Here is a 25,091-nt window from a genome sequence, read left to right on the forward strand (position 1 = left end):
AGCCTCTGTGGAACCAAGCGGTGCAGCCAGTCCAATAACTGTACTGAGCCCTCTGCATACTGCAGGCGGACTACTCTCAGGACGACGACAGGACGGGCAGCGTGTGAGACCAACTATCTACACAAGTAGTGGTGAGTTTGTCCTATAAGCCCTGAACTGGGGGAGTGATATTTACATCGGTGGACAAATCTCAACTCAGGACCTTCATTCTGTTGGCGCATCTCATCTATTACTTATTCTCTAGAGCATTCAGGCGCAGATCTCTTGGATATACTTCTGGTGCAGATCATCTATGGAAATCTGTGGCACAATTTTTGACACATACTTATATGGAGTATTCGGTAAGTATTAGTGCACATTTGTGCTCACCATAATACCTAGCGGAACATTGCCATTGCTGCAGAGCCTACAGTAAGTTACCCCTTGATTGGATTGCATACAGTATGTGGTTAAATCACATTTTTATGTTAAACACATTTTTAAGAATTTTTTGTGTTTTTTTTCTCAATTTTCCATATCACTATATTTTAAAATAAATTAATTTATTAATAAAATAAATCCTGCACTGGTCTCTAGATATAAAACATGTTAAGACTTCCTCAGAGCAGCAACATGGGCCACAGACACAATGGACAGGAGTAGAAAGACCAGCACTCCGTAATTCCAATAATGAAAGAAGAATTTCTTTATTCGTCACCCATATGTGACGCGCGTTTCGACACCAGTCTGTGTCTTTGTCAAAGTACAGGTGATAACAGCTGTACACAGACTGGTGTCGAAACGCGCGTCACATATGGGTGACGAATAAAGAAATTCTTCTTTCATTATTGGAATTACGGAGTGCTGGTCTTTCTATTACAAGAATCTGGGGAATCAACCCATTGACCGTGCACCTGGACCCCGACGGAAGCACAGTGCCGCCCATTTGTTTCTAAACAATGGACAGGAGCTGACCCTATTGACTTCTATTGGAGAGTTTTCTAAGGATGTTGAGTGACCTGTGCAGAGTTCAGGAGGGAGCAGATAAGCTGTGATATTGCCTATTCTGAGTGATGGATCCTTTGTTATCTATACAGAGGTGTTACTCGTCATTGTAATTCTGCCTGTGGTGATAATGAAAACAGCTGTTTCCTGTAGAAAACAAGAAATCGAGATCCATTATTTGATCTAGAGGCCAGTGTAAAAATTACTGGATTATATAAATGTAAAAATACAGTCAGGTCCATAAATATTGGGACATTGACACAATTCTAACATTTTTGGCTCTATACACCACCACAATGGATTTGAAATGAAACAAACAAGATGCGCTTTACCTGCAGACTGTCAGCTTTAATTTGAGTGTATTTACATCCAAATCAGGTGAACGGTGCAGGAATTACAACAGTTTGCATATGTGCCTCCCAATTGTTAAGGGACCAAAAGTAATGGGACAATTGGCTTCTCCGCTGTTCCATGGCCAGGTGTGTGTTATTCCCTCATTATCCCAATTACAATGAGCAGATAAAAGGTCCAGAGTTCATTTCCAGTATGCGATTTTCATCTGGAATCTGTTGCTGTCAACTCTCAAAATGAGATACAAAGAGCTCTCACTATCAGTGAAGCAAGCCATCATTAGGCTGAAAAAAACAAAACAAACCCATCAGAGAGATATCAAAAACATTAGGCGCGACCAAAACAACAGTTTGGAACATTCTTAAAAAGAAGGAACGCACCGGTGAGCTCAGCAACACCAAAAGACCCGGAAGACCACGGAAAACAACTGTGGTGGATGACTGAAGAATTATTTCCCTGGTAAATAATACACCCATCACAACAGTTGGTCAGATCAAAAACACTCTCCAGGAGGTAGGTGTATGTGTGTCAAAGTCAACAATCAAGAGAAGACTGCACCAGAGTGAATACAGAGGGTTCACCACAAGATGAAAACCATTGGTGAGCCTCAAAAACAGAAAGGCCAGATTAGAGTTTGCCAAACGACATCTAAAAAAGCCTTCACAGTTCTGGAACAACATCCTATGGACAAATGAGACCAAAATCCACTTGTACCAGAGTGATGGGAAGAGAAGAGTGTGGAGAAGGAAAGGAACTGCTCATGATCCTAAGCATACCACCTCATCAGTGAAGCATGGTGGTGGTAGTGTCATGGCGTGGGCATGTATGGCTGCCAATTGAACTGGTTCTCTTGTATTTATTGATGATGTGACTGCTGACAAAAGCAGCAGGATGAATTCTGAAGTGTTTCGGGCAATATTATCTGCTCATATTCAGCCAAATGCTTCAGAACTCATTGGATGGCGCTTCACAGTGCAGATGGACAATGACCCAAAGCATACTGCAAAAGCAACCAAAGAGTTTTTTAAGGGAAAGAAGTGGAATGTTATGCAATGGCCGAGTCAATCACCGGACCTGAATCCGATTGAGCATGCATTTCACTTGCTGAAGACAAAACTGAAGGGAAAATGTCTTAAGAACAAGCAGGAACTGAAGACATTTGCAGTAGAGGCCTGGCAGAGCATCACCAGGGATGAAACCCAGCGTCTGGTGATGTCTATGTGTTTCAGACTTCAGGCTGTAATTGACTGCAAAGGATTTGCAACCAAGTATTAAAAAGTGAAAGTTTGATTTATGATTTTTATTCTGTCCCATTACTTTTGGTCCCTTAACAAGTAGGAGGCACATATGCAAACTGCTGTAATTCCTGCACCGTTCACCTGATTTGGATGTAAAATTACAGCTGACAGTCTGCAGGTAAAGCACATCTTGTTTGTTTCATTTCAAATCCATTGTGGTGGTGTATAGAGCCAAAAAATTTAGAATTGTGTCGATGTCCCAATATTTATGGACCTGGCTGTAGGATAAAAGAATTCCGCAGCACATCCAAATAGTGAAGAAGTAAAAAGAAGCTTTATTCACCAGACATGCAACGTTTCAATCCTCTCAATGGGATTTTTCTCAAACAGTGACATAGTGAGCAGTGCAGTGTACATATTTAAACACATTGACATAGTTAAACAATCAATGGGTAAATTACATTCATTAAGGGTAATACATTTAAAAATCGTAATACAAACAGTGTTATCAATATGCTAATACAATCACCCCCTGTCTCGGAACTACATGCAGTGATACAGTGTAAATAATACCCATAACCGATCCGACATACAATATAAAAGAAAAATACTTTAATAGCAATCATAATCAATTCAGGTGTCAATCCTCCAAATAACCAGAGTATGCAGGTGTACCTCAGTAGAATGATGAACTGGATCACAGGAGTGCGCAATGGGGTCAATGCACAGGGGTCCCGGCGTCTCAGACATACCATTGCGCATGTCAAAAGACCTTCCTGGGGATTCCGATCACATGATCACCCATTTAAGCCGTTCCAAGGACCTTCAAGCATGTGATCACAGCATGTGATCACTCCTCCGGTCATGTGCTCAAGTATATCACATGATCGGAATAGACAATCTGGAAAACCAGGTGCTCAGTAATGTTACGAGCACATAACAGAACATGATTGTATGTTTCGATTCCAAATGTATTTATGTGAGACATGTATTTCATACCTAAGGTAAGTAGCGAGTATCAAAAAAATAAAATTATAAAGTCTTCAAAGAATAAAATTGTAAAATGCAGGCATGAGAATAGCTGAATACACATGTTAGTAGTGGCACTTGGTAGAGACTCATCGCGCTCCACAATGCATCGAACCATACGGAATGCAACATAAGTGAGTCAACGATCGATCAGGGAGATGAGAGTGACTATATATAACTGGAAGTACCAGGGATTTGTGTTTTTTGTATATGTATGTGTTTTTCTAGTGTGTCTGTCATGTTATATTTTCTGGTCAAGTAGGATAGGATGATATAGGGAGAGTCAGTCTAGGCACGAGGACAGGGAACCTCTACCTTCAAGGGGTGTCCCTGGGCTGAGTTTTTTCAGGGTCATGAAGGGATTTCTGTAGGATAGGATTGTCTCTCTTACTATGATATATTTTACCATTGAGTTAAATGATTGTTATCACGACCTCTAGACCACCATGGTTATCATTAGGGCCAATTAACCATTTGAACGCTTTTCTTACCAGCACTAGATCTCTATCTAGCCACAGAGCGTTACATCTTTTTCTGAGCTAACCATCTTACTCCATTCCTACTGGTATCTTAGCAAACCGTGAGTAACTAAATAACCTGTTTATAAGTGGCTCAACAATGTGTGAATAATCACGATATACATATCCAGTATTTCAGCTAACCGTGAATTTTCACGGAACATGTATTATGTGAACCTACGTAATTAGGTCATTCCAGCTAACCGTGAATTCTCACGGAATATATATTATGTGAATAAGGTCATTAGTGAACTTTAATACACTGTCCTATATGTTTTTTGTTTTCAGCTGTTTTTCACACAGAGAGTCACTCATGTGGGGGTAATCCTAATTCCACGGATTGCTCACCAGTACTACGTATACATCTATCCTTTATCTTGATAGATATAATTGTAGTCACATCCAATATACCTTCTTGCCATTATATGACAGTAATTGTTTCGTATGTCGACCTTCCTTGTACTTGTAGTCGGGCTGTAGGCCAGATTTTAACAAATAATCATTAAAAGGTATATTTTAATTGGGAAGGTGTTCCAGTATATATTCATTGATTCTTCCCTCTGATGTATTTACTGCTTTGCAGGTTTTTGAAGTGCTATAACTTATAACATAAAAATTTGCATTGCGAAAATTCGCATATTACGCGATTATTACCTTGCTTATTTTTCGAGTAAAAAAATCATAGAATATAACAAATATTCAAATTTGCAAATATTCAACGAATATTCTACAAAATATTTGTGAAATATCGCAAATTCGAATATGACCCCTGCCGCTCACCACTAGTAATCAATAAGTAACGTACACCTACTGCATCATTGTTGGTTCCAGTGTGAGTCATAGCGTCCCTGTCGTGCCAGTGCACATGCCCAAGCATCCGCGCATTCACCATCACTCACTGCCCGAGATTCGCTCCACGTGATCCCGGCTCACATCACACGATAGCCATCACGTGAACGCTACCTAGGAAATGCGGCCGCATCAGGGAAAGAAGGGGGAGTGTCACGTGATCCTCTGGCAGCCACAAGCACATGATTGGGGCACATGATACAAATACATAAACTTATACAGAAAATAAAATTAGAGTACTCAAATTTGTATACAATGGTTATGGCATTACTGGGACATATAAGAACAATGTACAAATCAATGAATGTAAACAGAACTAATGTATCCATCTATATATATGTGTATATGATTCATACACATCGGCTTCCATAAAGCACTATATGCAGAAGACCACATATGCGGAAGTTAGTAGCTGTGTAAAACAGGGATAGAGCTGTCCATGGTTAGTGCCCAAGTCCCTTTCATACACAACTTGTTAAACTAAAGGGGATAACGGGATGGGGTATGTAAATCTGCCGTATGGTGTGGGCAGATGAACAACATCTCGTATGGTCAAAATAGGAAGGGCAAAAATCCATGTCCATCACCAGTTGGCCAAAGTCTCATCCCAACTCTCCAATTGAGACACCTATTGAAATAAACATTCATTGTAAAAACACATAGTAACCCAACGGAAAAAATATCTATTCATTTTAAGTTAATAACATAGTACATTAATGAGAAAGGCCTAAATAAGGAAAAGACAGCAAAACTAGAAGACTGTCAACCAAAACCATCCCGATGCAGCAGTGGTAGAATGACAAAGATGACAAGAATCTGCAAAAGAAATAAAAATATATGAATATCAAGGTATAAAGCTACATCATTTATAGTAATCTACAGGTTGTCACGGTGAGAAAAGTTCAACCACAATGGACTGTGGCAAATCCCAAATTCTCAATCAAAGAGTCTCCACTTGAATTCTGAATTCAGGCACCTAGGCTTGAGGGTCTCTAGTCTATGACTCCACTGAAGAAATCTCTGTTTGAGAATTAACTCTCTATCACCACCTCTCTTAAGGGGTGGAACATGTTTTTTCACTTGATGTTTTATATTGGCACTTAATTATACAATGATGTTGTCTCTAAGCACTATGGGTATTTATAGAAGCTCTGCACATCATTTATTTCCTTGACAAAGGCCCCATTGAGATGGGCTGAAACGTTACTAAGGGAGAATAAAGGGTCTGACACCTTATCTTCGTAGGAGTGCTGCCTCATCCTTTGTAGATAGATAGATAGATAGATAGATATGAGATAGATAGATAGATAGATAGATAGATAGATAGATAGATATGAGATAGATAGATAGATAGATAGATAGAGTAGCAAAAAAGCAGCACTCCAAAATCAGGAAAAATGGAAAAATGTTTTTATTCACCCATGTGGATACGCAACGTTTCAGCTCAACACTAGAGCCTTTCTCAAGCAGTTATACATGTGAACAGATCATATATATATATATATATATATATACAGACAAAAGGAAGGCCAGCAGCACACCAAGGTTTTCAACAAAATGTGAAGTTTATTCCTCCAGAGTCTGCTGACTCTGGAGGAATAAACTTCACATTTTGTTGAAAACCTTGGTGTGCTGCTGGCCTTCCTTTTGTCTGTATACTACATTGGATCTCGGTGCTGATCCACACTGGCCTGACCTTGCACCCGCCATTGACAGAGTGCTGCATCCTCACTTTTTCATATTCTATATATATATATATATATATATATATATATATATACTGTATATATAAAGTGCATGTGCAATGAATCATGAATGAATATACACAATTAAATAAAACAAAAGTAAATTGCTAAAAATGCCATAAAAAGTGCATGGTGCCATAGTACATCATAATGTATTCATAGACTTGTGCACATAATTATCATATCCCTATACATAATACAGTGAGTACATCAAATCACATAATACCATGATTAATATGCATTACAAAACATGATTACACCTGTATACTTCATATGCAACTGATTATTGAAAGAATAGATCAAAAGATTAGGCTCACAGGGGACAAACAAGATGTGTGCACACCGATAACGGCGTTCACATCGCGCCAATGCGCAAGGAAAAATAGAGGAGGCAGAGGAAAGCCAAACGTGTATGGAGCATGTCTGACATGCACTCTGCCACTCTGGACTGTGCGGCAGCCATGTTGGAAAAGGGAAACAAGAGAGCAAAATGTTCTATAGTCAGTAATCACTGACAAGCTCTCTAGTTATTACTATGGCGCTAACACCCTATAGAAAAAGGGCAAACATGCTTGTAGGGCAATTACAGGGGGCCGGCATATATTAAATTAAACTAAATATAGAAAAGAGACGAGTACATAGAAAATAATACTGGATACTTAGGTTCTTAAGTCAACCAGAAACAGTGGGGTCTCCTTAATAAAATGGTAACGGTGTGTAAATAATGTGGCATTACTAGAGAAGTGAAGAAAGAGGTCATCACTGCAAAACTGGAGAGACGGCCCCTAACTGTCGGAAACCAAATGGTTGGACAACCCCACAAGTGTGGAGCGACCCCCCTTATAGGCCCCCCAGTAGACTCTTATACCTAGCTCACACCACAATGTCCCACCACCCATAGAACAAATACGGAAAGATATTCCGCCTCATGCATTACAGAAGAGAAATGGATAGATATGAGATAGATAGATCTGAGGTGCAAGCCTAAAGGACTGGAACTATAGCCAAAAAAAAATAAAAAATAAAATCAGCAGCACTCTCATGAAGCAAAAAGGTAAAACAGAAGAATGTATCACCCATGTGGAGGTGACGTTTCGGCTCAAACACTAGAGCCTTTCTCAAGCTTGATTGTTTTATTGTTGCTTTAGAAAGGCTCTAGTGTTTGAGCCAAAACGTCGCCTCCACATGGGTGATAAATTCTTCTGTTTTACCTTTTTTGCTTCATGAGAGTGCTGCTGATTTATTTTATTTTTTTAGAAGAAGAAGAAGAAAAAGAAGAAGAAGAAAATCCCTTTATTGTCCCTCAGTGGGGGAAATTTTGGCATAAAAGCAGCAATCACATTCACAACAGGAGCAAAAATAAGAGTAATTAGAAATTAAAGAGTAAAAATACAAGAACAACATAACACAAAATTTACCTAAAACATTCACTACTGGGTTTCTGGGAACAGTGGTGGTTATAAATCCTAACCGCTGCTGGGAGAAAGGACCTCCGATAACGTTCCTTTGTGCACCTAGGATGCAGCAGTCTGTCACTGAAGGAGCTCTCCAGCTCCACAACAGCTTCGTGCATGGGGTGGGAGACATTCTCTAACAGTGATGTTAACTTTAGTAGAGTTCTTCCGTCACCCACCTCCTGCACTGGACCAAGGGGACAACCTAGGAAAGAGCTGGCCTTCTTAATGAGCTTATCTAATCTCTGTCTCTCAGCCACAGATAAGCTTTTAGATAGATAGATAGAAATAAAAAAATAAAAAAAATAAAAGTTTTTAACACAAAAATGTATTTAAACAATAGGTCATTTTCTGATGACACATTACTTTTAAATATTGTGTGTTTTTTCATGTTGTGATTACATTTCAGTTATTGTCTTTCATATTTTTCTACGAGTAAATACTTTTGATATACACCTTGAAGCATTTATCCTTTAAATATGCTTCAATTTTGATTATTTTGATTCATATTAATGTTTAGTGAGGAGCGAAGTTTTGTCAAATTTGATTCGGCTGCCTCACCAAATTTTTATTTAAAAAAATTGCTATGTGTTGAAGCACATTTCTTTGTGAGTAGTGGGTGTGATGACATGGAGCGGCGATTGCGCAGCTTTACAGAAACCTGTTCATATCTGATCATGGCATCTGAGTTGAATGTTAACCCCTTCTACCCCAGGCCTGTTTTCACCTTCCTACCCAGAACATTTTTGCAAATCTGACATGTGTCACATGTGGGAACACTTATACTTATACCAAAATGTTCTGAGATTGTTTTATCGCTCCACATTGTACTTCATGATAGTGGTAAATATGAGTTGATATATTTCATCTTTATTTATGAAAAGAAATTCAAAATTTTCCAGAAATTTGGAAAAATGTGTTAAGGTCATTCTGAAAATGTCAACTTATATTTTTGGGACGTTAGAAGGCTTAGAATTTTAGAAGCAATTCTTTAAGAAACATAGAAACATAGAAACCTAGAATGTGTCGGCAGATAAGAACCATTTGTCCCATCTAGTCTGCCCAATATACTGAATACTATGGATAGCCCCTGGCCCTATCTTATATGAAGGATGGCCTTATGCCTATCCCATGCATGCTTAAACTCCTCCACTGTATTTGCAGCTACCACTTCTGCAGGAAGGCTATTCCATGCATCCACTACTCTCTCAGTAAAGTAATACTTCCTGATATTACTTTTAAACCTTTGCCCCTCTAATTTAAAACTGTGTCCTCTTGTGGTAGTTTTTCTTCTTTTAAATATGCTCTCCTCCTTTACCGAGTTGATTCCCTTTATGTATTTAAAAGTTTCTATCATATTCCCTCTGTCTCGTCTTTCTTCCAAGCTATACATATTAAGGTCCTTTAATCTTTCCTGGTAAGTTTTATCCTGCAATCCATGTACTAGTTTAGTAGCTCTTCTCTGAACTCTCTCCAAAGTATCAATATCCTTCTGGAGATATGGTCTCCAGTACTGAGCACAATACTCCAGATGAGGTCTCACTAGTGCTCTGTAGAGCGGCATGAGCACCTTCCTCTGTCTACTGGTAATGCCTCTCCCTATACACCCCAGCATTCTGCTAGCATCTCCTGCTGCTCTATGACATTGTCTGCCTACCTTTAAGTCTTCTGAAATAATGACCCCTAAATCCCTTTCCTCAGATACTGAGGTTAGGACTGTGTCAAATATTCTATATTCTGCTCTTGGGTTTTTACGCCCCAGGTGCATTATTTTGCACTTATCCACATTAAAATTTTAGTTGTCCGATTTTTTTTTTTTATAAAACCACTTCCAAAACCACTTCCAAAACCATTTCCAAAACCACTTTTTAAGGACCAGTTCAGTTATAAAGTCATTTTGTTGGGCTTACGTAGTGGAAACCCCCTATAAATGACCCCATTGTAGAAAATACACCCCTCAAGTAATTCAAAGCAGATTTTGCAGACTTTGTTAACCCTTTAGGTATTCCACAAGAATTAAAGAAAAATAGAGATTACATTTAAAAAATTCTCTTTTTTGACAGATTTTCCATTTAAATTCATTTTTTCAGTAGCACATTAAGGGTTAACAACCAAACAAAACTCAAAATCTATTACCCTGATTCTACAGTTTACAGAAAGAACCCACATGTGGTTGTAAACTGCTTTATGGGCACACAGCAGGGAGCAGATGAAAAGAAGCGCCATATGAAGGCAGATTTTGATGGACTGGCTTTTAGACACTATGTTTTATTTGAAGCCCCCAGATGCACCCTACAGTAATAACTCCCAAAAAATGTACCCCATTTTGAAAAAAACTATGAGAGAAGGTAACAATTTTATTGATACTATTTTGGGCTAAATATAATTTTTGTTTGCTTTACATTACTGTATTGGTTGTTTTGCCACAGTTTTTATTTTTACGACGTTCACCTGAGGGGGTAGGTGATATTTTTATAGAGCAGATTGTTACGGATGCGGCAATACCTAATATGTATACTTGTTTAATTAATTTCACTTTAACATAATGAAAGAATTTTTGAAACCAAAAAATCATATTTTAGTGTCTCCATTTTCTGAAAGTAATTTTTTTATATTTTTTGCCGAATGGTCTTATGTAGTGGCTAATTTTTTTCATGATAAGGTGACGACTTTATTGGTACTATTATGGGGTACATATGACTTCGCTTGGTGTTGCACTTTTTGTGATGTAATTGAAAAAAAATATATATTTTTTTTTGCACCGTTTTTAGTTATTTATTTTTCTCAGTGTTTAATGGGGTAGATTATGTGAAATTTTATAGAAATGACAGTTACGGACACAGTGTTACCTATATGTAGATTTATTTTTTTGCATTGTTTTATTTTAATTTTGTCCTCTCTGAGACTTCAACTTTTCCCCTCTACAATCCATTACAATACTTCCGTATTGTAATGCATTGCATGTTAGTGTATTACAATGACTAATACACTAACATTTGCCTAGGAGACACGGCCTGGGGTTGGATCTTCTAGGTTTCTGTAGAAGGCATATCCCAATATCTCTACAAGGCATTGGGTTGCTTTCTCACCCATCAATTTCCCAGCACCGAAGAGCAGGGACACAATGGAACCCTGACTGACCGCAAATACCTTCACCAGTGATGACCGTGGCATAAAAGGGGTTAATCTGTTGGCATAAGCATTTACAGCAATGCCAGCGGATACATCAGGGGCCTGGCTATCAGTGACTGCCTGGCTCCTGTACTGATTGAGCACACACCACTCCCGTGCCCGGCAATGAGCATGACGTACTAGTATGTCAAATTGCGGGAAGTTACTTTCCACTATGACGTACTATTATGTCATATGTTGGGAAGGGGTTAAAGAGTATAATAAAATTGTGCTTATTTCATCCATTTGATCGCAAAGACCCGGCCGTTGCCATCTTGATTGAAGATCCAGTGTGAAATCTTGCGTGGCCCGTGATGGCATCACCACATCGGCCGTTACCACGCATGGGATTTTGCACTGAATCTTCAATCAAGATAGCTACAGCTGGCTCTTCATGCATAAACTTATTAGGTAAGTATTTTTTTTTAACGCATTTCAGGGGACATCACATTAAAAAATCAAGAGAGGAGTTTCTGTCTCTGCATATGCAAGAGGATGAGGTGGGTAATTCACTTTATTTTATTTTATTTTTTTATATTTAAAAAATAAGCACAATATTAGAGTTGAGTGCCACTATGGATGACATTGGGTCCCACTTGAGGGAAATTTTTTACTTCTGGGAGACATTGGGCCACTATGAGTGACATTATTACTGCTGGGGCCACTATGAAGGACATGATGTATAATGCAGGGATTGGAATTCAAATTAAAAAAGCCAGTGAAAATCAGAAAATGGAAGCGAAACTGGCTTAAAAATGACCATGAAAAACTGTGTTTTTCATAGCCATTTTTTTCACCGTTGTGTGAATATAGCCCAAAGTATACATTTTCCTGTTTTTAATAAACTTGACTCATTTATTTATTTGCGACTTTGATTTGACGTTTTTCAGTTCCCATGTTTTGTGCCTGTCAGTGTTATGTTCACATTTGCATTATGGAATTCCGCACATATGTTAGACTACTTTCTTACTAGCGTTTTAGTTTTCCGGTATTGAGATCCGTCAGAGAAGCTCAATAGCAGAAAAAAAACACTTCAGTTTTGTCCCCATTTATTGTCAATGAGGACAAAACTGAAATGAACAGAACAGATTTCTCCATTCCGTTCCGTTTAGTTGCGTTCCCATACCGGAGAGCAAACATCAACATGTTGTATTTTAATTTCCGTCCTGGGAAGCGGAGCTAGACTGATCCGGCATGACCTCCAATGCAAGTCAATGGGGACAGATCCATTTTCTCTGCCACAATCTTCCACACTAGAAAACGGATCCATCCACCATTGACCTTTAATGGAGTTCATGACGGATCCGTCTTGGCAATGTTAAAGATAATACAACCGTATCCGTTCATAACGGATGCAGATGGTTGTATTATCAGTAACGGAAGCGGTTTTGCTGAACCCTGCCGGATCAAGTAAATACACTGGTGTGAAAGTAGCCTTAGGCCTACCAATTGTCTAAGTGGGTTGTCCTATTACAAACCCTTACAGCATATCCACAAGATGTGTCTGGTTGGTTGGGATCCAACTACTGTGGCCATCAGCGATCACGATAATGCGGGCCCAGTGTTCCTTGAATATAATGATGGTTTCTACATTATCCCAATATATGGGGCTGCCATAGACAGCCGAGCTCTTTTACTTAGCTGTCTCTGGCAGTCCCACAGTTTGGTGGAGTGACCATCACTCCATTCATTCGGAAAACACAAGGCCTCTATTTCTGAGATTGTTTGGACCCCTGCCGATACGGTACTTATCACCTACCCCATGTATAGGGTATGTGTTCACAATGAGACAACCCCTATAATATTTACTCCTATAAAATATCATGACAAATGCATTTAATGATTTACTTGTTCTGGTCGATAATCAGACAACTAATTCTTAACATAGTACATAAGGCTGAAAAGACATTTGTCCATCCAGTTCGGCCTGTCATCCTGCAAGTTGATCCAGAGGAAGGCAAAAAAAAACCTGTGAGGTAGAAGCCAATTTTCCCCACTTTAGGGGAATAAAAAATTCCTTCCCGACTCCAATCAGGCAATCAGAATAACTCCCTGGATCAACGACCCCTCTCTAGTAGCTATAGCCTGTAATATTATTACACTCCAGAAATACGTCCAGGCCCCTCTTGAATTCCTTTATTGTACTCACCATCACCACCTCCTCAGGCAGAGAGCTCCATAGTCTCACTGCTCTTACCGTAAAGAATCCTCTTCTATGTTTGTGTACAAACCTTCTTTCCTCCAGACGCAGAGGATGTCCCCTCGTCACAGTCACAGTCCTGGGGATAAATAGATGATGGGAGAGATCTCTGTACTGACCCCCTGATATATTTATACATAGTAATTAGATCTCCCCTCAGTCGTCTTTTTTCTAACGTGAATAACCCGAATTTTGATAATCTTTCAGGGTACTGCAGTTGCCCCATTCCAGTTATTACTTTAGTTGCCCTCCTCTGGACCTTCTCCAGCTCTGCTATGTCTGCCTTGTTCACAGGAGCCCAGAACTGTACACAGTATTCTATGTGTGGTCTGACTAATGATTTGTAAAGTGGTAGGACTATGTTCTCATCACTGGCATCTATGCCCCTTCTGATGCAACCCATTATCTTATTGGCCTTGGCAGCAGCTGCCTGACACTGGTTTTTGCAGCTTAGTTTGCTGTTTATTAAAATTCCTAGATCCTTTTCCATGTCAGTGTTACCGAGTGTTTTACCATTTAGTATGTACGGGTGACTTGCATTATTCCTTCCCATGTGCATAACCTTACATTTGTCAGTGTTAAACCTCATCTGCCACTTATCTGCCCAAGCCTGCAATCTATCCAGATCCCTCTGTAGTAGTATACTGTCCTCTGTAGTATATATACACAGTATACTGTCCTCTTCAGTGTAAATTACTTTACACAGTTTAGTTCATCTGCGAAAATTTATACTTTACTATGCAAGCCTTCTACAAGATCATTAATAAATATATTGAAGAGAATATGGCCCAATACTGACCCCTGAGGTACCCCACTAGTGACAGTGACCCAATATGAGTGTGTACCGTTAATAACCACCCTCTGTTTTCTATCATTGAGCCAGTTACTTACCCACTTACAGACGTTTTCTCCCAGTCCGAGCATTCTCATTTTATATACAAACCTTTTATGTGGTACAGTGTCAAATGCTTTGGAGAAGTCCAGATACACGACATCCATTGATTCGCCGCTGTCAAGTCTAGAACTTACCTCCTCATAGAAACTGATTAAATTAGTCTGACATGACCGATCCCTCACGAAGCCATGCTGATATGGCGTTATTTGCTTATTTCCGTTAAGATGCTCTAAGATAGCATCTCTCAGAAAACCTTCAAACTGTTTACCCACAACAGATGTTAAACTTACCGGCCTATAGTTTCCAGGCTCTGTTTTTGGACCCTTTTTGAATATTGGCACCACATTTGCCATGCGCCAATCCTGTGGGACATTCCCTGTCAGTATAGAGTCTGCAAATATCAGAAATAAGGGTCTGGCTATGACATTACTTACAGTTGCAAGACAAAGTATGTGAACCCTTTGGAATGATATGGATTTCTGCACAAATTGGTCATAAAATGTGATCTGATCTTCATCTAAGTCACAACAATAGACAATCACAGTCTTCTTAACCCCTTAGTGACCACCCATACGTGTTTTTACGGCGGTCACTAAGGGGCCTTGGGCTGGAGCGCCGCCTTTTTATGGCGGCACTTTAGCCCAAGTTAGCGCTAAAATCAAGCTCTGTAGCTCCGTTCCCGCAGCTACCGGAGGTAGCTGAGGGCTCGGGGCAGTGATCAGAGACCGTGACAAGCGGTCTCTGATCACGTGATCGCCGTGATACACTTTATCACGGCGATCACCGAAAATGCCGGCAGCGGATCTACCCGCACTAAACTTTCTCCCTCCTCTCATGTAAGAGAGGAGGGAGAAAGTCTCCGGTGCTAGGATCGGGTCCCCCAGCGCTGCAGGTCCTAAGCTGGGTCCCGATCCTCACCCCCACTCCCCCCTTACCCTCAAGGAAGATGGCGGCGGCGGCCCGGCGCATGCGCAGACTTAAAGCCGGCCGCCGCCGCTCTCTGTAAGGTCTTTCTCCTCAGGAGAGGAGAGAGAAGTTTGAATTATGCCCCGATCGGGTCCCCCAGCACCCCGATCGGGGCAATATGGCCCCAAGATATGTAATAATAAAGTTATTAGGGCGCCCCCCCCCCCCCATAATAAAAAAAAAAAAAAGCCACAGACATGCGCACTGGTTACTGTGCTGAAGATCTGCCTTCATCACAGTAACCATCAGGGACCAATAATAATGGTCCCTGATCATGTGATCTCCATGATAAACCTATCTTGGAGATCAGATCCATTATATTTACAAAACATGGCCAGGACAGGGGCTGTGCTTCTCTCTCCCCTCAGCGCAGTTGTTCTGTGAGGAGATAGAGATCAGACTTCTGTCCTGGCTCTGTGAATACTTACTGTGAAAAGAAAAAGAAAAAAAATCAAATTATAAACTGTCCGTCAGTAACTGGCGGTCAGTGGATGTCCGTGATTAGGCGTCCGTCATTAGACGTCTATTAGTTACGGTCAATTATTTTTATTAGGGACCCTGTGTCCGTCTGTTACTGGCGGTCAGTCAGTGTCAGTCAGTCGGTGGGTGTCAGTGAGTTGTTGGGTGTCACTCCGTCAGTCGGTGGGTGTCACTCTGTCAGTGGGTGTCAATCAGTCGGTGGGTGTCAGTCAGTTTTAGGGACGGTCAGTTATTTCTGAGCTGTACAGAAAAAAAAATAAATGGCTCGGAGATTGTTAAGTGCGGAGCAGGCCTACGAATTTCTCTGCTCTGACCACTGTGAATCTGGCACCGCTTCAGAGGCGGAAATATTTTCAGATAGCGGGGACTCCGATTCCATCCCCAGACCCCATAGCCCTATGGTGGTAGAAGTCACCACCTCCTCTTATTCTCCACCCAGCGGTCCCGTCCCTTCTGCTACGTGGGTTCCTGCCACTTCATTTTCCCCCCAAGTACCCCAATTTTTATCCACTCCCCAAAATTAATGTGGGTGTCGGCAATTGTACCCCTTATGATTTTTTTCATTTATTTTTGGACGATAACGTCCTTGAGTTAATTGTGCAGCAAACTAATTTGTACGCCACACAGTTTGCTGTACAAAAGCCCACGTCTATTTATGTAAGACGGTGGACCCCCACAAGTGTCCCTGAAATAAAAAAAAATTTGGGGCTTACCCTGAACATGGGCATTGTAAAAAAACCCTCTGTCTGATCCTATTGGGCTGCGAGTACTGTCCACTCAACGCCTGTGTTTGCAGCAGTTATGTCCCGTAACCGCTATGAAGTTCTAATGCGGTTCATGCATTTTTCAGACAATTCCCAAGTCCCCCCCAGAACTGACCCAGCCTTCGACCGCCTAAATAAATTGAGACCCCTTATTTCCCTCCTTACAGATTTATTCTTGAAATTATATACCCCTGAGAAAAATTTATCCGTTGACGAATCCTTTTTTAGTTTTAAAGGCCGCCTTTCCTTCCGTCAATATATTCCCTCCAAGCGTGCCAGATATGGGATAAAATTATATAAGGTGTGCGAGAGCACAACCGGCTACACCTGTGGTCTGTCTATTTATGAGGGCAGAGACTCCCAACTTAACCCCCCAGGCTGCCCTGAAAATATTGGGACATCAGGAAAAATTGTGTGGGATTTATTGGCGCCATTCCTGCACAAAGGGTACCACGTGTACACCGATAATTTTTACACTAGTATACCCCTTTATAAATCCCTCCATGCTGCAAACACAGGGGCTTGTGGGACAGTCCGCAAAAATAGAGTGGGATACCCACAACCGCTGGTCACCAAACGTTTGGAGAAAGGAACATCCTTCACCCTCGCAAGTGACCAGCTGCTTGCTGTGAAGTGGAAGGACAGGAGGGATGTCTACATGCTGACCACCTTGCATGCAGACACCACAGTGGCAGTTAGGGAGAGGGGGGCTACGGCGGACAAGCACAAACCAGTCTGTGTGACAGACTATAATAAATTTATGGGAGGTGTAGACCTCTCGGACCAGGCGCTTCACCCCTACCTGGTGAAGCGAAAAAACAGGGCCTGGTATAAAAAGGTAGCAGTCTACCTCATCCAGATTGCTACCTACAATAGTTTTATTTTATTTAAAAAGTCCCAGGGAAACCTCAACTTCCTAGAGTACCAGGAGAAGGTGATTGAGAGTCTCCTGTTTGAGTCCCCCGCCCCTAGGCAAACCTTCGAATCGGAGGACGTTCGAAGGCTTTCAGAACGCCATTTCCCTCACCCCGTCCCTGCCACTACCAGCAAAACGTATCCCCAGAAAAGATGCCGGGTGTGTAGCAAACATGGAAGGAGGAGGGACACCCGGATTTACTGCTCCAGTTGCCCATCACAACCAGGCCTCTGTAATTACCCCTGCTTTGAAACATACCATACGGTTGCGAATTATTAATTTTATTTAATTAATACCAAAAAGAACGGGGGGGGGGGTTCAGGAATTCAATTTATTCTCATTTTCTGTTTAGTTTGTGGGCTTTCCAGGGAGGGAGGGATCCCTTTGGGATGGGTCGTAGAGACATTGGAATAAATTTTACCTTTTCTGATTTGCTTTGCATAAATTTCTACAAAAAACTAGGGGGTCTACATGCTCACTACACCCCTAGGTGAATATCTTAGGGGGTCTAGTTTTCAAAATGGGGTCCATTATGGGGGTTTTCTATTGTTTTGGCAGCTCAACGCCATTACAAGTGTGCAATGGGGCCTGAACCATTTTCAAGCAAATTTTGTGTTCTGAAAACAACTGGGTGTTCCTTTATGTTTGGGCCCTGCCGTTTGTCAAGACATAAGATTAGGGCCACAATGGGGGTATTTCTGAAGACAGGAGAAAAATGGGGTGATACATTTTGGAGTGTACATCTTCATTTTCATGTGCTCTGTAGAAAAAAATCTGTCTTTCAATTGACACTTTTGTGTAAAAAATGAAAATTAAATTTTTTCCGCCTGCTTTGCATTAATTTCTACAAAAAACTAGGGGGTCTAAATGCTCACTACACCCCTAGGTGAATACCTTAGGGGGTCTAGTTTTCAAAATGGGGTCCATTATGGGGGTTTTCTATTGTTTTGGCAGCTCAACGCCATTACAAGTGTGCAATGGGGCCTGAACCATTTTCAAGCAAATTTTGTGTTCTGAAAACAACTGGGTGTTCCTTTATGTTTGGGCCCTGCCGTTTTTTTAAGACATAAGATTAGGGCCACAATGGGGGTATTTCTGAAGACAGGAGAAAAATGGGGTGATACATTTTGGAGTGTACATCTTCATTTTCATGTGCTCTGTAGAAAAAAATCTGTCTTTCAATTGACACTTTTGTGTAAAAAATGAAAATTACATTTTTTCCGCCTGCTTTGCATTAATTTCTACAAAAAACTAGGGGGTCTAAATGCTCACTACACCCCTAGGTGAATACCTTAGGGGGTCTAGTTTTCAAAATGGGGTCCATTATGGGGGTTTTCTATTGTTTTGGCAGCTCAACGCCATTACAAGTGTGCAATGGGGCCTGAACCATTTTCAAGCAAATTTTGTGTTCTGAAAACAACTGGGTGTTCCTTTATGTTTGGGCCCTGCCGTTTGTCAAGACATAAGATTAGGGCCACAATGGGGGTATTTCTGAAGACAGGAGAAACGGGGTGATACATTTTGGAGTGTACATCTTCATTTTCATGTGCTCTGTAGAAAAAAATCTGTCTTTCAATTGACACTTTTGTGTAAAAAATGAAAATTACATTTATTTTCACCTTCTTAGCATTAATTTCTTTAAAAAACTAGTGGGTCAAAAAACTCATTACACCCATAGATAAATACGTTAAGGGGCCTAGTTTTTAAAATGGGTTCACTTTTGGGGGCGTTCTATTATTCTGACACTTATAAGCCTCTGCAAACTTGGCTTGTTGCAGGAAAAAATATGTACTTCAAAACTGTTAAAATTTATGTTAAAATGTAAAGTCTCCTAAATAAAAAAATAAAAAGTAAAGAAAAATTGTGAGTGCAGCCAAAATAAAGTAAAGATGTGAAAATATATTTCTGATAAAAAAATATTGAATAGTATTTATGTATGTATATGAAATATTGCAGTTTAAAATAGGAAAATGTGCAAATTTTTACAAATTTTCATAAATTTTCACTTTTTTAATAAAGATACGCATATTTTATCGGTATAATTTTACCACCTAAGTAAAGTACAATATGTGACGAGAAAACAATGTCAGAATTACTTTGATGTGCAAAACCGTTACAAAGTTATTCTAAGCTAAAATGACACATGTCAGATTTCCAAAATTTGGCTTGGTCATTAAGGCCCAAACAGGCTTGGTCACTAAGGGGTTAAACTAATAACACACAAAGAATTAAATGTTACCATGTTTTTATTGAACACACCATGTAAACATTCACAGTGCAGGTGGAAAAAGTATGTGAACCCCTAGACTAATGACATCTCCAAGAACTAGATGGAGTGAGGTGTCAGCCAACTGGAGTCCAATCAATGAGATGAGATTGGAGTTGTTGGTTACAGCTGCCCTGCCCTATAAAAAACACACACCAGTTCTAGGTTTGCTTTTCACAAGAAGCATTGCCTGATGTGAATGATGCCTAGCACAAAAGAGATCTCAGAAGACCTACGATTAAGAATTGTTGACTTGCATAAAGCTGGAAAGAGTTATAAAAGTATTTTCAAAAGCCTTGCTGTTCATCAGTCCACGGTAAGACAAATTGTCTATAAATGGAGAAAGTTCAGCACTGCTGCTACTCTCCCTAGGAGTGGCCGTCCTGTAAAGATGACTTCAAGAGCACAGCGCAGACTGCTCAATGAGGTGAAGAAGAATCCTAGAGTGTCAGCTAAAGACTTACAAAAGTCTCTGGCATATGCTAACATCCCTGTTAGTGAATCTACGATACGTAAAACACTAAACAAGAATGGATTTCATGGGAGGATACCACAGAGGAAGCCACTACTGTCCAAAAAAAACCAGTGCTGCACGTTTACAGTATGTACAAGAGCACCTGGATGTTCCACAGCAGTACTGGCAAAATATTCTGTGGACAGATGAAACCAAAGTTGAGTTTTTTGGAAGAAACACAAAACACTGTGTGGAGAAAAAGAGGCACAGCACACCAACATCAAAACCTCATCCCAACCGTGAAGTATGGTGGTGGGGGCATCATGGTTTGGGGCTGCTTTGCTGCGTCAGGGCCTGGACGGATTGCTATCATCTAAGGAAAAATGAATTCCCAAGTTTTTCAAGACATTTTGCAGGAGAAATTAAGGCCATCTGTCCACCAGCTGAAGCTCAACAGAAGATAAGTGTTGCAACAGGACAACGACCCAAAGCATAGAAGTAAATCAACAACAGAATGGCTTAAACAGAAGAAAATACTCCTTCTGGAGTGGCCCAGTCAGAGTCCTGACCTCAACCCGATTGAGATGCTGTGGCATGACCTCAAGAAAGCGATTCACACCAGACATCCCAAGAATATTGCTGAACTGAAACAGTTCTGTAAAGAGGAATGATCAAGAATTACTCCTGACCGTTGTGCACGTCTGAACTGCAACTACAGGAAACGTTTGGTTGAAGTTATTGCTGCCAAAGGAGGTTCAACCAGGTATTAAATTCAAGGGTTCACATACTTTTTCCACCTGCACTGTGAATGTTTACATGGTGTGTTCAATAAAAACATGGTAACATTTAATTCTTTGTGTGTTATTAGTTTAAGCAGACTGTGATTGTCTATTGTTGTGTCTTAGATGAAGATCAGATGACATTTTATGACCAATTTGTGCAGAAATCCATATCATTCCAAAGGGTTCACATACTTTTTCTTGCAACTGTAATTCCCTTAGGATACGGGGGTGTATGCCATCCGGTCCTGGCGTTTTGTCTATTTTAATCATTTTAAGTCGCTGTTGTACTTCTTCCTGGGTCAGACAAGACACTTTTAATGGGGAATTTATTTAAACATTCAGCATTTCATCTGACATTTTATATTCCTCAGTGAATACATTGGAGAAAAAAATATTTAACAGCTTTGCTTTCTCCTCGTCGCTCTCTGCGACTCCCCCCTCATTACTCTTTAAAGGGTCGACACCTTCAGATTTATACTTTTTAACATTTATATAATTTAAGAACATTTTAGGGTTAGTTTTTACTCTCTTTGGCAATTAATCTCTCGGTCTCTAGTTTGGCCGCTTTTATTTGTTTTTTACATGTTCTATTTTTTCCTTATAGTTTTTCAGTGCTTCCGTGCCACCCTCCTGTTTTAGTGTTTTATATGCTTTCTTTTTGTCATTTATTGCTTTCTTTACATTTCTGTTTAGGCCTCTTTCACACTTGCGTTGTTGGGATCCGGCATGCACTTCCGTTGCCGGAGGTGCCCGCCGGATCCGGAAAAACGCAAGTGTACTGAAAGCATTTGAAGACGGAGCCGTCTTCAAAATGCTTTCAGTGTTACTATGGCACCCAGGACGCTATTAAAGTCCTGGCTGCCATAGTAGGAGCGGGGAGCGGGGGAGCGGTATACTTACAGTCCGTGCGGCTCCCGGGGCGCTCCAGAATGATGTCAGAGCGCCCCATGCGCATGGATGACGTGTCCAATGTGATCACGTGATCCATGCGCGTGGGGCGCCCTGACGTCACTCTGGAGCGCCTGGGGAGCCGCACGGACGGTAAGTATGCTGCTCCCCCGCTCCCCGCTACACTTTACCATGGCTGTCAGGACTTTAGCGTCCCAGCAGCCATGGTAACCACTCGGAAAAAGCTAAATGTCGGGTCCGGCAATGCGCCGAAACGACGTTTAGCTTAAGGCCGGATCTCGATCAATGCCTTTCAATGGGCATTAATCCCGGATCCGGCCTTGCGGCAAGTCTTCAGGATTTTTGGCCAGAGCAAAAAGCGCAGCATGCTGCGGTATTTTCTCCGGCCAAAAAACGTTCCGTTCCGGAACTGAAGGCATCCTGATGCATCCTGAACGGATTTCTCTCCATTCAGAATGCATGGGGATAATCCTGATCAGGATTCTTCCGGCATAGAGCCCCGACGACGGAACTCTATGCCGGAAGAAAAGAACGCAGGTGTGAAAGAGCCCTTATCCATATTGGTTTCTTTTTGTTCCTTAACCTTTTATTCCCATACGGTATGTACCTCTCACAATGAGATTTTAGGATGCTTTTAAAGATATCCCATTTGGTGGCTGTATTTTTATTTGTGAGGACTTTATCCCATTTAGTTAGGCCTATGGCCTCTCTTAGTTGGCTGAATTTAGCTTTTTTGAAGTTTGGTATTTTTGTTCCTCCCTGTAGAAACGCTCTTTTGAATGATAATTGGAAGGTTATTACTTTATCTTAACACTTTTATTGTTATTTATGCAGGAGAAGAACATGACTACGGTCACTGAGTTTTTCATTGTAGGATTTCAAAGCAGCCGTTATTTAAGAATTTTCCTAATCTGTCTCATCCTGATGATATATTTTGGGACAATATGTGGGAATCTCCTGATCATCACCCTGGTGTCCACCAGCAAGAACCTCCATGCCCCAATGTACTTCTTCATCTCACAGTTGTCTATTACTGATATCTTCTTAACTGCAAATATTGTTCCCAACATGCTCCACATCCTACTGAATAATGGGGCGACCATTACCGTTATTAGTTGTATGACACAAGTGTATGTTTTTTGTACTACAGAAGGATCTGAATGTTTTCTACTTACAGTGATGTCTTATGACAGATATGTGGCCATCTGTAATCCCCTCCTCTATTCTTCTATCATGACAAAAAAACACTGTCTGATATTGGCCGCCATGTGTTGGGTGTTAAGTTTCTTCTTGGCATTTATTGAAACCTTATTTACATCAAAGCTGACGTTTTGTGGACGAAATGTCATTGACCATTTCATCTGTGATCTAGTTCCCTTAATGAAAATTGCTTGTTCTGGGGTGTATACTATGGACTTAGTGAACTATATACTGAGCTTTCCTGTACTCCTGAGCCCAATAACGATAATTATCATATCTTATGCTAATATTATTGTCACCATCTTGCGGTTTCAGTCCAGAATCAGTAGACAGAAAGCCTTCTCCACCTGTAGCTCCCACCTCACTGTAGTCATCATATTCTTTATTACTCTACTGAGTGTTTACGTATTCCCAACAGAAGGACAAACCCTGAATAGTAGTAAACTCCTATCTCTGCTGTATACTGTATTTACTCCATTCATCAACCCCATCATATACAGTCTGAGGAATAAGGAAATCAAAAAATCTCTGCAGGAAATATTCAATAAACGTCGAATTTGCAGTTATATAATTTAAGTATTGTAACGGACCGTTCAGCACACAACTCCGTTCAGACGATATTCCCCTTTCCATGCACAGGTAGCTACTGCAAGCACCAGTCTGCCGAACTGCAAACTGCACAAATCCTGGAAACCGCGGAACAGGAAAAGCATACAATCGGCTTACACTCCTGGCAATCAGCACACAATCCAATTCCCCCAAGAACGAGACGACACTTCGCTTGAGGGTTAAGCAGAACTGACTGTCCTGGGGCATACAGCCTCTTTTATTCACAATCCACAAACATAGTACTGCCCACAGGGTTTTGAAATACAACCAATCAATCCGTACAATACACACAGACACTCCCACACAAAATCCTCCTCTCGGCCTGTGATAGGATTACTGAACACAATGGCGAATATAATTATCAAAGGCAGAGAAATACAGTTTTATAAAACATATCACAGGAACCCCAAAACATGCAATAACCCCATAACCAGTATATCCTCGGAACCGGGGGATCTGGGTGAACCACATATCCAAAATTCACCCACATCCGTCCAGTAGTTTTCTAGATAATGTTTTATGCCAGTTACACCGAAAATATACAAGTTATACAGAAAATAGTCACTAATAAATGTGTCCCCTGTTTGGTAGTTTCAAACTACTGAATGATGTCTCTGTGCACCAAATACAGGCAAGATGGCACCGTGTTGAAAAGTCAGAACAGTGTCTGTGAGTTAAAATGACCGCTATCTATTGTTCTCACCATGTGCTTCATCCATTGTTCTCACCAAGGGAATAGTAAAATCCAAGCAAGTAAGGCAAATAATGCAATCCAGGGACAGAGGGCTCAGTCCCAAGTGCCTTAAGACCCAATAACTTAAGGGACCATAATCCCAGGGCAAGAGGCGGGCATGCAGCCCCCTCCAAAAGCTCATGGCAAACTCTGGCAAAAAGGTGAGTTTGCTACATTTCTCCCCTTTACCAAAAGGACTATGCAGACTCCAGACCTTCAATCGGTCTGGGGTTCTGATAGTCGGCCGGCCTTTCTCACCCAGTGTAGCTGTCCCAGTGTCCTCCTGCCACATGTGCTCCGTCATAAATCCATAGTCTGGTGGAAAGGTACCCAGGGTGCCCTCTCCCCCAGTTGGACAAAGCTGTTGCTGGAGGGGAAGACCGACTGTCTCCCCTTTGGATAAACATCCCTGCTGCTGGGGAACAGGACCGACTGTCCCTACTACCCGTATTCTATGTGCAGAGACTGCAGTCCCATCTGTACCGGTATGGAGCTTTTTGTCTCCCCTTTGTGGGCTAAGCTGCCACTGGGGAGAGGGGGTAACAAGCTCCTCTCCCTTAGATACTTTCAGCCACTGA

At 41.0% G+C, this 25,091-nt stretch overlaps 1 long non-coding RNA gene across 1 annotated transcript; it reads right to left on the reverse strand.

Moving 5' to 3' along the window:
* Window positions 1-1,426: 1,426 nt before the first annotated feature.
* Window positions 1,427-24,473, reverse strand: LOC120987278. The gene is made up of 3 exons (XR_005775976.1): window positions 24,076-24,473; window positions 11,290-11,300; window positions 1,427-1,440 (listed from the first exon to the last, which is right to left on the reverse strand). It is a non-coding gene; the product is annotated as an uncharacterized LOC120987278 (long non-coding RNA).
* Window positions 24,474-25,091: the final 618 nt, after the last annotated feature.

This window comes from Bufo bufo, chromosome 1 (assembly GCF_905171765.1).
Source record: "Bufo bufo chromosome 1, aBufBuf1.1, whole genome shotgun sequence".
Lineage (NCBI taxonomy): Eukaryota > Metazoa > Chordata > Amphibia > Anura > Bufonidae > Bufo > Bufo bufo.